The 11,295-nt window shown below is 38.5% G+C and overlaps 1 long non-coding RNA gene across 1 annotated transcript; it reads right to left on the bottom strand.

Annotated features, from left to right (window-relative positions):
* Positions 1 to 665: 665 nt before the first annotated feature.
* LOC309718162 lies at positions 666 to 2,022 on the bottom strand. The gene is made up of 3 exons (XR_014279892.1): positions 1,725 to 2,022; positions 1,493 to 1,556; positions 666 to 1,112 (listed from the first exon to the last, which is right to left on the bottom strand). It is a non-coding gene; the product is annotated as an uncharacterized lncRNA (long non-coding RNA).
* Positions 2,023 to 11,295: the final 9,273 nt, after the last annotated feature.

Genomic DNA, 11,295 nt, shown 5'->3' with positions numbered 1-11,295 from the left:
CTGTTTTCTCTTTGGGCTGCTTTGTTTAGTTTCATGTTGAGCCCAACTTCTAAAAAACAACCACAAACTTTTCTTTAGTGGGCAGCCATCCCACCCACCACTTCTGCCCCCCAACCCTAAATGTGTTACACTGTAAAATCTAATTAGTTCCCAGAACTCAAAAAAATTAAGGAACCTCGTTGCCTCAAAAAAATTGAGTAAAGCTTAGCTAAAAATGACTAAATTAGGACAACTTATTTATTTTGAGTACTTTGTACAAGCTCATTTGTTCCCAGAACTCAAAAAAATTGGATCAAGTTTACGTAAGATGACCGAGTTAGGGCAACTTACTCATTTTGAGTACACTGTACAGCCTTGTTAGTTCCCAGAACTCAAAAAAATTGAGGAAACTCGTTGCCTCAAAAAAACTAAGTAAAGCTTACTTAAGATGACTGTTAGAACAACTTATACAGTGCAAGTCTGCAGTATTAAGAATAACTTGATATTTCTGACTGTACAATACTAATTGTTTACCTACTGACAAACATTTCAAGTTCAACTAAATTAAAAACAATTTGTGGTAACCTGAATATGATTAAAAATAATTAACAACACTTTTTGTAATGATGTTAAAATGAGCCCAACTTTTATTTTGAAACACCACAAAGTATAACAGCCAACATACTGGACACTGTTCTGCTGAACAACAAGCAATTATGTTGCCATCACTGTTATAATCTTACAATGAAACAAAGTCTCAGATGTAATTATTCTGAAAATAAGTTTAGGCCTACCACAACTTTGTTTTGTACTTACTTATATAATCAAAATAAAATATTTGTTGTTCTGTCACAAGTGCAGTCTCTGATTTAAACAACACATTTGTTTTTCATTCCAACACAGGAGCTGGAATGTTGTAATGTTTTAAGGATGCTTGTTTCCAGTCCAGGCATTACTGCTGAATGACTGTCATGGATCGAGGTGATCCAAATGTAGGTGCAGAAGAAAGTCTTTAACCTCCCTTAAGTACAGTGGCAGTGGATGTGGGTTGGAGATGCAATGAGCTTGAACCTGCAGACGACCATCTTCACTGACCACACCATCTGTGACGGAGACTCATCTCTCCTGGTGTCCTGCGAGCAAACAATCATATTTTTTGGACATGAACTTAATTGCTTTCTTAAAACATTTTTTTCTGCATTTGGTATAAAACAGACTCCAATTTATACAACCTCAGGCTCCCTCCCCACGGAGAGGTGACATTCAATGTCCCACTGTCAGTCTGGATAGCCGGGACCACCACCCAACACACAATAATGCCATGAAAGCATCATTTTAAAAAGGGCTATGCAAACATGGCCAATGACTTTCATTCTAATGATGTGCAAAAAACAAATGTTGCTGTTAGAAAACTTGCAGACTTCACTATATACAGTGTAGACCCTCTAAACTAAGTTTGGGGGATGTGATCTTTCAAGAAATGCAGACAAACTGTTGTTGTTTGTTTACTTACACAGCATGTCTTGTAGAATTAACTGGAGTCACCAGTAACAGCATAGTGCAGTCATATCTCAAGTCTAATAACAGAAGACAGGAAAAGATCAGTACAGAAGCAACTTCCCCAAACCAAAGCACAAATAAAACAATAAGTAAAACAGGCTGATCTAAAGTATGATTAAAGCTCAGCCTGATTAATATAAATGTCACTGACAGTTGCTAAAATATTGGAAAACCAAAATACTTACTGATGTCTTTCTGTCCAACAGCAGGAGTGCTGGTCCCGAGCCTCAAAGACAGTAAGAAGCAAGCAGAGGGAGAAAAAACAGAACATTTTTCACAAACCGATTTGATCCTTAATGACTGTGCAATCATTGTAACATAGAGATTGCTTATGTTGTTAAATAAAGGCTAGATTTGACATTAATAGATGCCACAGATGTTCAAAAGCTGCCACAAAGCATGAAAAAAAAATGGACGTCTCTGAAAACTTCCACGCATTTTTGCAAATATGTGATGTCTTGATAAATCGAGCAGATATTTGACCTTTACACAGCTACATTCTCGCCTGAAAATATCTAGATATAAACAGGCTACAGATGATAAAATAAATGCTAAATGAAACAATCAACCATACTAATATATAAAGAGAACCCAACTGAAATACAAAAGATCCTCAAAAACACAATCAATCACAAAACCCATAAAGAAATGACAAAACAAAAGTTGACAGATTTACATCTTCTCCTCACAGGTGTGGCATATCAAGGTGCTGATTAGACAGCATGAATATTGCACAGGTGTGCCTTAGACTGCCCACAATAAAATGCCTCTCTGAAATATGCAGCTTGATCACAGCTCAATGCTACGGATGTCGCAGCTTTTGAGGGAGCGTGGAGAAGCAAAACTTCCAGCTTACTTCGTTTTTCTAAGTTAAGAAAACTCATATAAATTGAGTTTATCAATGTTTTTTCATAAAAAGTACTTGTAACTTATTTTAATTGAGTTTTAATAACAAATTGATAAAAATTGAGTTCAACCTATTTAATATTTTTAATTAAACACAATATTACATTTTACAGTGTGCACAGTTGACTCAGTACGACAAATTCCCACATTAAGACCCTGGAACCATGGAATATAATGACCAGCAGTTAGTATCCATTAAGCTTCAGCAGCTCTGTCGTCGGGGAGCTCTGCTGAGACTGAATGAGAACCAGAGTATTTTCTCTGTTAACAGACATCTGTGAAGGTCACACTGCTGCTTTAATCCTATTGGCTCCAATCAGTGGTGCTCTCTCTCTGTTTGTCCGTCCCTAAGGCTAGCTTTCTGTTGTGTCCTTGTCTGCTGTGCTCACATCTCACAGCCCACATTAGTGCTATACTCACACATACGGCAGCATGTGCACTTAGACACACATGCATATCCACACACAGATCAGTTGTGGCCCCGGGGAGTGAGGGGTGTGACCCAGAGACATTTCTATTTAATACAGATCTAACAGCTACTGTGTTTATTCCTGGCTCAATTTAACACCTTCTGCATACTTCCCACTCTCTACCAATCCCTCGCTCCCTGGGAGTGAAAAGGCAAAAAGGTGGTAGTAGTGTGAAAACACTGAACATGTTTTATGACACATATGCTTGCTGGTGTCAGTCAGTGTGTGTGTGCTTGCGTGTCAGTGTGCAGCTCCCTGCGAACAGAGTTGGGAGTTTGAACCCCTCCAAGATTACTGGATGCTATTTCTATCTCAGCAGTCAGGGTAAAGGGGGAATACTTAACTATTGTCACAACAAAGAGGCTCCTGATTGGTTGTCAAGCATGATAGCACCCCCCTCCCAATCCACGACACATACAAACACACACACCGCCATCACAACTCCCAGGCTGGATTTTTTTGTGGTATCACTGTTTTGCTTATTTGTGTTGGTATTTGTCTGTACAGAGCCCACAGAGAGGGGTTTCCACTCACACAAACGTGCTTCATGCAGTCCTTCAAAATCCCAACAACATGTAGCTCGGCTGGTCGTCGGTCCAATGTCGATTGGTTGACAAGTGGGCCTATCAGACGAGGGAGCAACACCCGTTCTCCCCAACAAACATCCAAACATGAGAAGCACAGACAGCAGCTGCAGTGTGTTTAACACTTTGTTGTTAGAACTTCACTCTTCTCTTCAGCTGGCATGAACCACAATAGCACAAGAAAACCCACAGGCCAGTTTGAACTCTGTCTCCTTCTACCACAGGTCGATGTAGATGGGCTGTCTGCCAAAGCACTGCCCAATTCAATTCAATTCAATTTTATTTATATAGCGCCAAATCACAACATAAGTCGCCTCAAGCTTCATAGATACAAAGAAAAAAACCCAACAATCATATGACCCCCTATGAGCAAGCACTTTGGCAACAGTGGGAAGGAAAAACTCCCTTTTAACAGGAAGAAACCTCCGGCAGAACCAGGCTCAGGGAGGGGCGGCCATCTGCTGCGACCGGTTGGGGTGAGAGAAGGAAGACAGGATAAAGACATGCTGTGGAAGAGAGACAGAGATTAATAACAGATATGATTCAATGCAGAGAGGTCTGTTAATATATAGCAGGAATCCACAAATGAGATATCTATGACACTGCAGGCATTTTCACAAGTCCACATTGTTGTGTAATGTAATGGTCATGTAGCAGTCCAGTGCTAGGTAGCATTAGCCACTATAACGTATTGGTCCAGGAGAATTAATAGCAGCAAACCCTGGAGAGCGTTAAAGGAGAAGCTTAATGCTTAAGAGGGTTCATTGGGCTTTTTATCTCTATGTTCTTCCTGTGCCTCCTCAGGTTATGCAGTTCACTGAATATTCATTTAACAGGTTGGCTAAATTGGTTCAAAGTGTGAATTTAGGAGTGAAGGTATGCCTTTCTCTCTGTGTTAGCCCTGTATGGATGGCAATGGGTAATGGATTCTTTGAATTTTCCTCTAGCATTTGCAGGATGATGAGACTGGGATCTGGGATCTGTGTCATTATCATCAAGGTTTTCTTGATGGTTTGATTGTTGTAGCCTTTTGATGGTTTTATCGAGCCAGTGAGCACTGGCCAGAAGTAGAAAAACAAAACAAAAAAATAAAAAAAAACCCTACAAAATAAACCACATCAAAGTATAAATAGCTCTTTCTAGCAGAAAGTTTGCAAAAACAGTGCTATTTCCCTTTTTGTTTTTTGATCATAAGTCAGAGCCTCTTCATCAGTCTAAAGCTGGAAACATATTTGGAATTGAAGAATAATCAAATGAGACATCACTGACTGCAGTATGTTCTCCATATGTGGACAAAAGACTCTCGGACTTTGTTTTCATTGGATGATGACCAAGAGCTGAAGGCTCACCAAAATACCAATATATTTCCACTGAGCTGTTTCATTTGGATGTTGCCCACTGCACGAGGATTATTGAGGTCTTTCTTTTTTAAAAATCATAGATAAGCACCGACCCTATCATTCTCTCTCTCTTTCTATCCTTTGGCTTTATAATGATAACCCAACCAATGTCCAGTGCATGAGTTCTTGATTATTATGGGCCATCAGTGGTAGTGCAGGTTTGGCCACGTAAAACGTTAATGGATTAGCGTCAGGGCTGGACTGGGACAAAAAAAAATCTGCCCGGGCATTTTGACTAGAGACCGGCCCACCAGGTATTAAAGCCATAAAGCCTTTGAATGAAAACAAACGCTGTTGTGACAGTGATGTACAGTCTTGTTTCTATACATTTTACGTCAGATAAAAAACTTTGGTTGTAAGATTCAGATAATTATTTAATAAAAGCGAAATATTTTAAATGAGAATAAGAAAATAAAGTATTTCTTTGTGCCCCCCTCTCCCTGTTAACCCTTTAAGACCTACCATAGAACCAAGTCTGCCAGAGCTTATATTATATTTTTACATGCTGTGGAGCCATTTTTGAGAGCATTTCAAGTTGATATACATCAATACAACAATTATAGCCCAAATTTTAATAATATGTCTGCATTAAGTGTATAGTAATTACATAATTTGCAAAAAAGTGCAATACACTACAAAAAATTGAAAATAGTGTTTGTTTTTTACATATTCTTCTAGTTAGAGAAATTTAAGAAGCTTATCCCTCAAAACTGTAAATACAAAAAGTTGCGCAAAATAGTTTCCCACTACAGGAAATTTATTTTGAGTGTCTTCATAGTTTTATTTTTGAAATACACCAATTTTTATATACTGCAGGAAAAACAAAAATAAATATTATAATGCAAATTTGCAAAATAACAGCATGTGCATCAAAATGAACTATTTCCAGCAGTACAATATGAGTCCTAAGCATCCCAGAAACCACACAGAAAGCCATAAAGTCAAACATAACTTTTAAAAACACCAGTATAGGCTCATGAGGCCCTGATGGTAAAAAACTACATTTCCGCAAAATGATGTCACTTCCGGTTTCGGGCAGGTCATGGCGGCATGCGATAGTTCGTGCTGATGGACGTAGGAAGTGTTATGAACAGCTGATTGGATCGGCAAAGCTGTTTCTGGAATATTATGTTTTTGTTCCTGCAAGCGCTTTTTATGCAGTTTTTGCAAAGCTTTATGTGGAAGGAAACTGTGACCTAGGACAAGCTAATGGCATAAGATGTAAGTGCAACTCCTCTGGTTTCATATGCAAAAAACAAAAATTATTGCGCTAGCTTACGTGGTTGCAGTGCAACCGGGATTTAAAAATAGTTACCCAAAACGGAGCGTGCCCGCTCTGACCGGCTTTAAAGGGTTAATGCCCTACATGGCCCCTTGGCAAAACTTTGCTAGACCCGCCCCTGCACAGTTACCAGCTGTCAGCTACGTAAAAAATGGATCCTGGTGTTATTTGTCTCTCAGAAACAGTTCATAACTTCCCTTCAACTCATTCATGTCACCTGAAAGGTAAACCTGTTTCTCCATTACCTGTTCAGCTCTGATGATTCAGTAAGGACATCTCCTGGTTTCATCTTCATGTTTCCCTCTCACCACATATCCAAACCGACATCATGACCAGCAGCTTTACAGCTGTGGCTCCAGCAAACATCAGCTGATACTAGAAATTAATATTAAATTCTAACAACAGCTGATGAAGTGTAAACATTTTGACCAAAAATTATAATTGGCGTTTTAACCCTTCCCTTCTGAATGATCAAGAATTTATTAAATATCTCAATGCGAATATGGATATGTTTCTTGCTACCAATGATAACGGAGAAGTTTCGGATTCTACTTTATGGGAGACCTTTAAAGTCGTGATGAGAGGTCATGTTATTTCCTTTTGAATCTTCCAACAAAAAAAATATTGGGAAAAAGGCTTAAAGAAATAGAAAATAAGCTTCCTGAACTGGAAGAAGTATATAGATCATCTTTGTTGCAAACTGATTTAAATGAAAATCTGAAATTAAGGTGTGAATATAACACAATTTTAAATAAACGCATTAGCAATCTTCTCTTGAAGCTCAACCAGAGACATTTTGAATTTGGAGATAATCCAGAGGAACTGCTGGCAAATCAACTTAGAGGGGAACAAGCAAAACGAGCAATTCAAAAAGTGATAATGAAATCCGGTAAGGTAAGTACCAATCCAAAGGAAATTAATACTTGTTTTACCAAATTCTGTAAAGATCTGTATTCTAGAAAAAATTAAACCCTGTAAAAGCGATTTTAGCAACTTCTTCGATCAATTATCTATTCCCCAATTAGATGAAGCCCCGAGAGATGAAATTGATTCCCCTGTCTCCGAAAAACCATCTTTTAAGAACAATCCAAGCCTTACCACTGGGAAAGACAGCTGGCCCCGCTGGATTCGGTAAAAAATTCTATAAAGCCTTCCAGAATAAAATTACTCCTCTCATGCTTAGGATGATAAATGACTCCGTTAAAAATAAAAGGTTACCAACTTCACTTTACGATGCAAATATTTGTTTGCTTCACAAAACTGGAAAGGAGGAAGGTGACCCAGCAAATTATAGAGCCATTGCTCTTTTAAATTGTGATCATAAAATCATATCCAAAGCCTTAGCTACTAGATTGAGCAAACATATTTCAACAATTATACATCCTAATCAAACAGGATTTATTCCTGGTAGATGGTCATTTAATAATGTCCGTTTATTATTAAATACAATTTACTCAGGTTATGGAAAAGAAGCTAAAACAGCAGTACTTTCTCTGGATGCCCAAAAAGCATTATGGTCTTATAAATTTGAGACTCTACAACAATTTGGTTTTGGGGAATATTTTAGAGATTCGATTAAAATGATTTATCTGTGTCCTGCATTCTCACTAATGCAGATAAATCCTCCCCCTTTCAACTACGATCCGTAGTGAGACAGGGGGATCCCCTCTCACTGCTTCTTTTTGATATAGCTCTGGAGCCCTTTTCCATTAACATAAGAAACCACCCTGGTATACAGGGAGTTAAATTTGGGAATGTTGAAAGTCTTGTTAATATGTATGCAGATGATTTACTGATCTGCCTTTCTGAACCAGAAATTTCATCCCCTAATCTTTTAAATTGCATTAAATACTTTGTGAAATTATCTGGATATATGATTAATTGGGACAAATCTGAATTTATGTCAATAACAGATAATCTATGCCCAAAGTTCCTCAGTTGACTCCCATTCAAGTTAATGACTACATCTTTTACCTACCCTGGCCTTAAGATCTCTAAAAATCCCAAACTCCTCTATAAATTGAATTTCTTGGAAATGCTGGACAAGCTCAAAGACGATATTAGAAAATGGAAACTGCTTCGTCTGTCTCTGATTGGTCGAATAAATGCAGTTGGTGTCTTTGCCACAATTTTTATATCTTTTTCAAAACCTTCCTATTTATTTGCCACTTAAATTTTTTAAGCAGCTTGATTCATTGATTCTTTCTTTCATTTGGGCAGGAAAACCCTCGGCTATCCAAGGCTCATCTTCAAAAAATACTTCCAGGGGGGTTGGGTCTCCCTGTGTTTAGACATTATTACTGGGCAGTAAATTCAAGAGCTCTATTGCACTGGCAGTGAGGTTCGCCTACTGATTATTGTTACGATAAGCTTCCGATCTGGCTGGCAGAGTCAGCAACAGTATCTGAAGCCTCATTACCGGTCTTATTGTTTTCTAACACGGGTTCTTCTAATGATTCAATCCGTCGTAATTTTGTTGTTAAACACTCCTTAAAGTTATTAAGTCAAATTAGGAAATCTCTTAAACTACCGGACATCTCAGTAAGAATGCCAATAATACATAACTACGTGTTTAAACCAGGTAAAATGGATAGGGTGTTTTTAGAATGGGGGGAAAGGGATTGAAATGCATTGAGGACTTATATAGATGACAGATTTATGTCTTTCCTCCAACTTCAACAAAAGTTTCAGTTACCTCAATCACATTTTTTTCGTTATCTTCAAATAAGGAATTTTGTTCAACAAAACTTTTCAGACTTTCCACTGAAGCCACTAAGTCACTTTGATATAATTCAGAAAGCAGATTTTAAACATCTGATATCTCAGTTTGTGAAGTGCTTTACAATCGCAACTGATTCTGATCGAATTAAGACATTCATCGGCTGAAGACCTTGGTGTTCCCTTCTGAGGACCAGTGGTCAAACTGTCCAACATTCAGAAAGGCTCAATAAACACCAGATATAAACTTGGTTTATATCTGACCCAGATAGACTGCAGGTCATAACTTCTTACCTGAAGTTCAGTTCACCTGACACTCGGACCGGCGCCCTCCTCGGGTCTCTGCTCCTCCTGCCTCCCCTTTCTCTCATCCACCTGCTGGCCTCTGTGGAAGCTCCACCATAGCCATCACCAGTTATTTTTTACACATCAGCCAGCATCTGGCCAATCCACCACCTCTCATTGACCGTTACAAAAAAATCCAACCAAACAAAAAAACATCGGCCCACAAAAATGAAAAATCACCACCGGGCCAGTGTCATGAACTGGCTGTGTGGAGGCAGAAGAGGACCCAAACGCAAAACTCACAGAGACAGGAACTGAAATCAAAATCACTGCTTTATTGCAGGCCTAAAAACGAAACAGAACTAAACTGGGAATACTAACAGAAGACCGAGGGAACACCGAAAGACACACAGGTTCAGGGAGGAGACATTGACAACGCGACACTGACCTGAGGGAGACATGCACATAAATACACAGAGGGTTAACGAGGGAAGTGGGAGCACACGGGGAGCACAGCTGACCAGAGGTGTGGACTCGAGTCAGACTCGAGTCATTAATTTTATGACTTTAGACTTGACTTGAAAAAATGTTCTAAGACTTGTGACTTGACTTAGACTTTTACACCAATGACCTGGGACTTGAATTGGACTTGAACCGGTTTACTTGAAAAGACTTGATATTTCACCCCAAATATAAAATTTAACATGCATGTAGAGATTGAAAATGTGACGTCATTCAGGGGTAGAACCACAAAGGATTCTGGGAACTCGTGGCAAGAGGTACTAGCGTACGCAGGCTTTCAATTGAAATCAGTCACACAGCGATAAAAAGAAACACAAAAATGGCAAGAAGCTGTTGTATTATTAACTGCAATAGCCGGTCACATGACAGCCACGGAAAGCCGACGGGTAAAGAGATCAGTTGTTATCGGATTACGTCGTTGAAGAGAAATTGTTCAAGCCATGTTTCCGAAGTAACAAAGAGGTGACTGGATTGCAGCCATTCAAAGAGCAAATATAACGTCCCAGAACACTCCAGCTCACAGGTTAGTCTGCTCCAAGCATTTCCACAAAGGTCAGTCTTCTGTTTTAGTTAATACGTCATTTTCATAACATAATTGGTGATATAGGTTACAAGCAAGAACAGAAATTGTCGCGCTATGCTCCTTTATTTATTGTGCATAAATAGTGAATTGTCCTGACACAATATTGCGTTTCGCTTCTGTTATTATGGTACATTGACAAAAACATATACTTTTATTCACAGGATAAAACAGTTGTTTTGTATCACTAATTGCCCAGTACAATTACAGCATACAATATTATTGTCACTGCTACATTTCTGTGATGCGAACCAGAAATTATTTCCACTGCTAATTAATTACCGTTGAGCTCAAAGGTCCTATTAATAAACGGTTAACGAATGTGTATTTATGAGGACGATTTGTGAGACTGGTAAACTTATGATACGTACGATGGTCTTTCGTTCTACACGGTGCATTTCAAGGCCCTGTACCCATCCGGCGGTAAACTGTACCTGGGCTTGTTGCAGTGACCTGAAGTTACTAAACTTTCATGAGTGTATGCACTCACTCCAAGAACCATATAATTATAAATATGCATATAAATATGCTACGATGAGATAGCTGACTTCATCTAACTAGCAAATGTTGTCCAGGCTACGTTGGTGATGCAGTTTTTTTTAATATGTATGATATTTTTGTCATGCGATTTTAAAGCCGGTCCTACAACCGCATCCAAGAATAACATGCAGCTTATCTCAGAACTGTCGGTGAAAATTATTCTTGGAGCTAGGTTTAATTGAGCTGCATTTTAAAGAGGTGCAATTTCACAATTTGTGTATATTTTCTAAGTTCACTATTTTGTCATGTGTTGAGAAAAACACAGATTTAAAAATTATATGGTCTAATATTTACATTTAGCATAACTGCAACATGCTTTTTTCATTTTTTTTTTTAAAGACTCGAAAGGACTTGAAATTCAAAATTTCAGACTTGTGACTTGACTCGGACTTTTACACCAGTGACTTGAGACTCGACTCTGACTTGCCTGACATTACTTGAGACTTGACTTGAGACTTGAGGATAAAGA

This window comes from Aulonocara stuartgranti (assembly GCF_965226115.1).
Source record: "Aulonocara stuartgranti genome assembly, chromosome: 2".
Classification (NCBI taxonomy): Eukaryota; Metazoa; Chordata; class Actinopteri; order Cichliformes; family Cichlidae; genus Aulonocara; species Aulonocara stuartgranti.
This window is presented reverse-complemented; position numbering and strand designations above follow the sequence as displayed.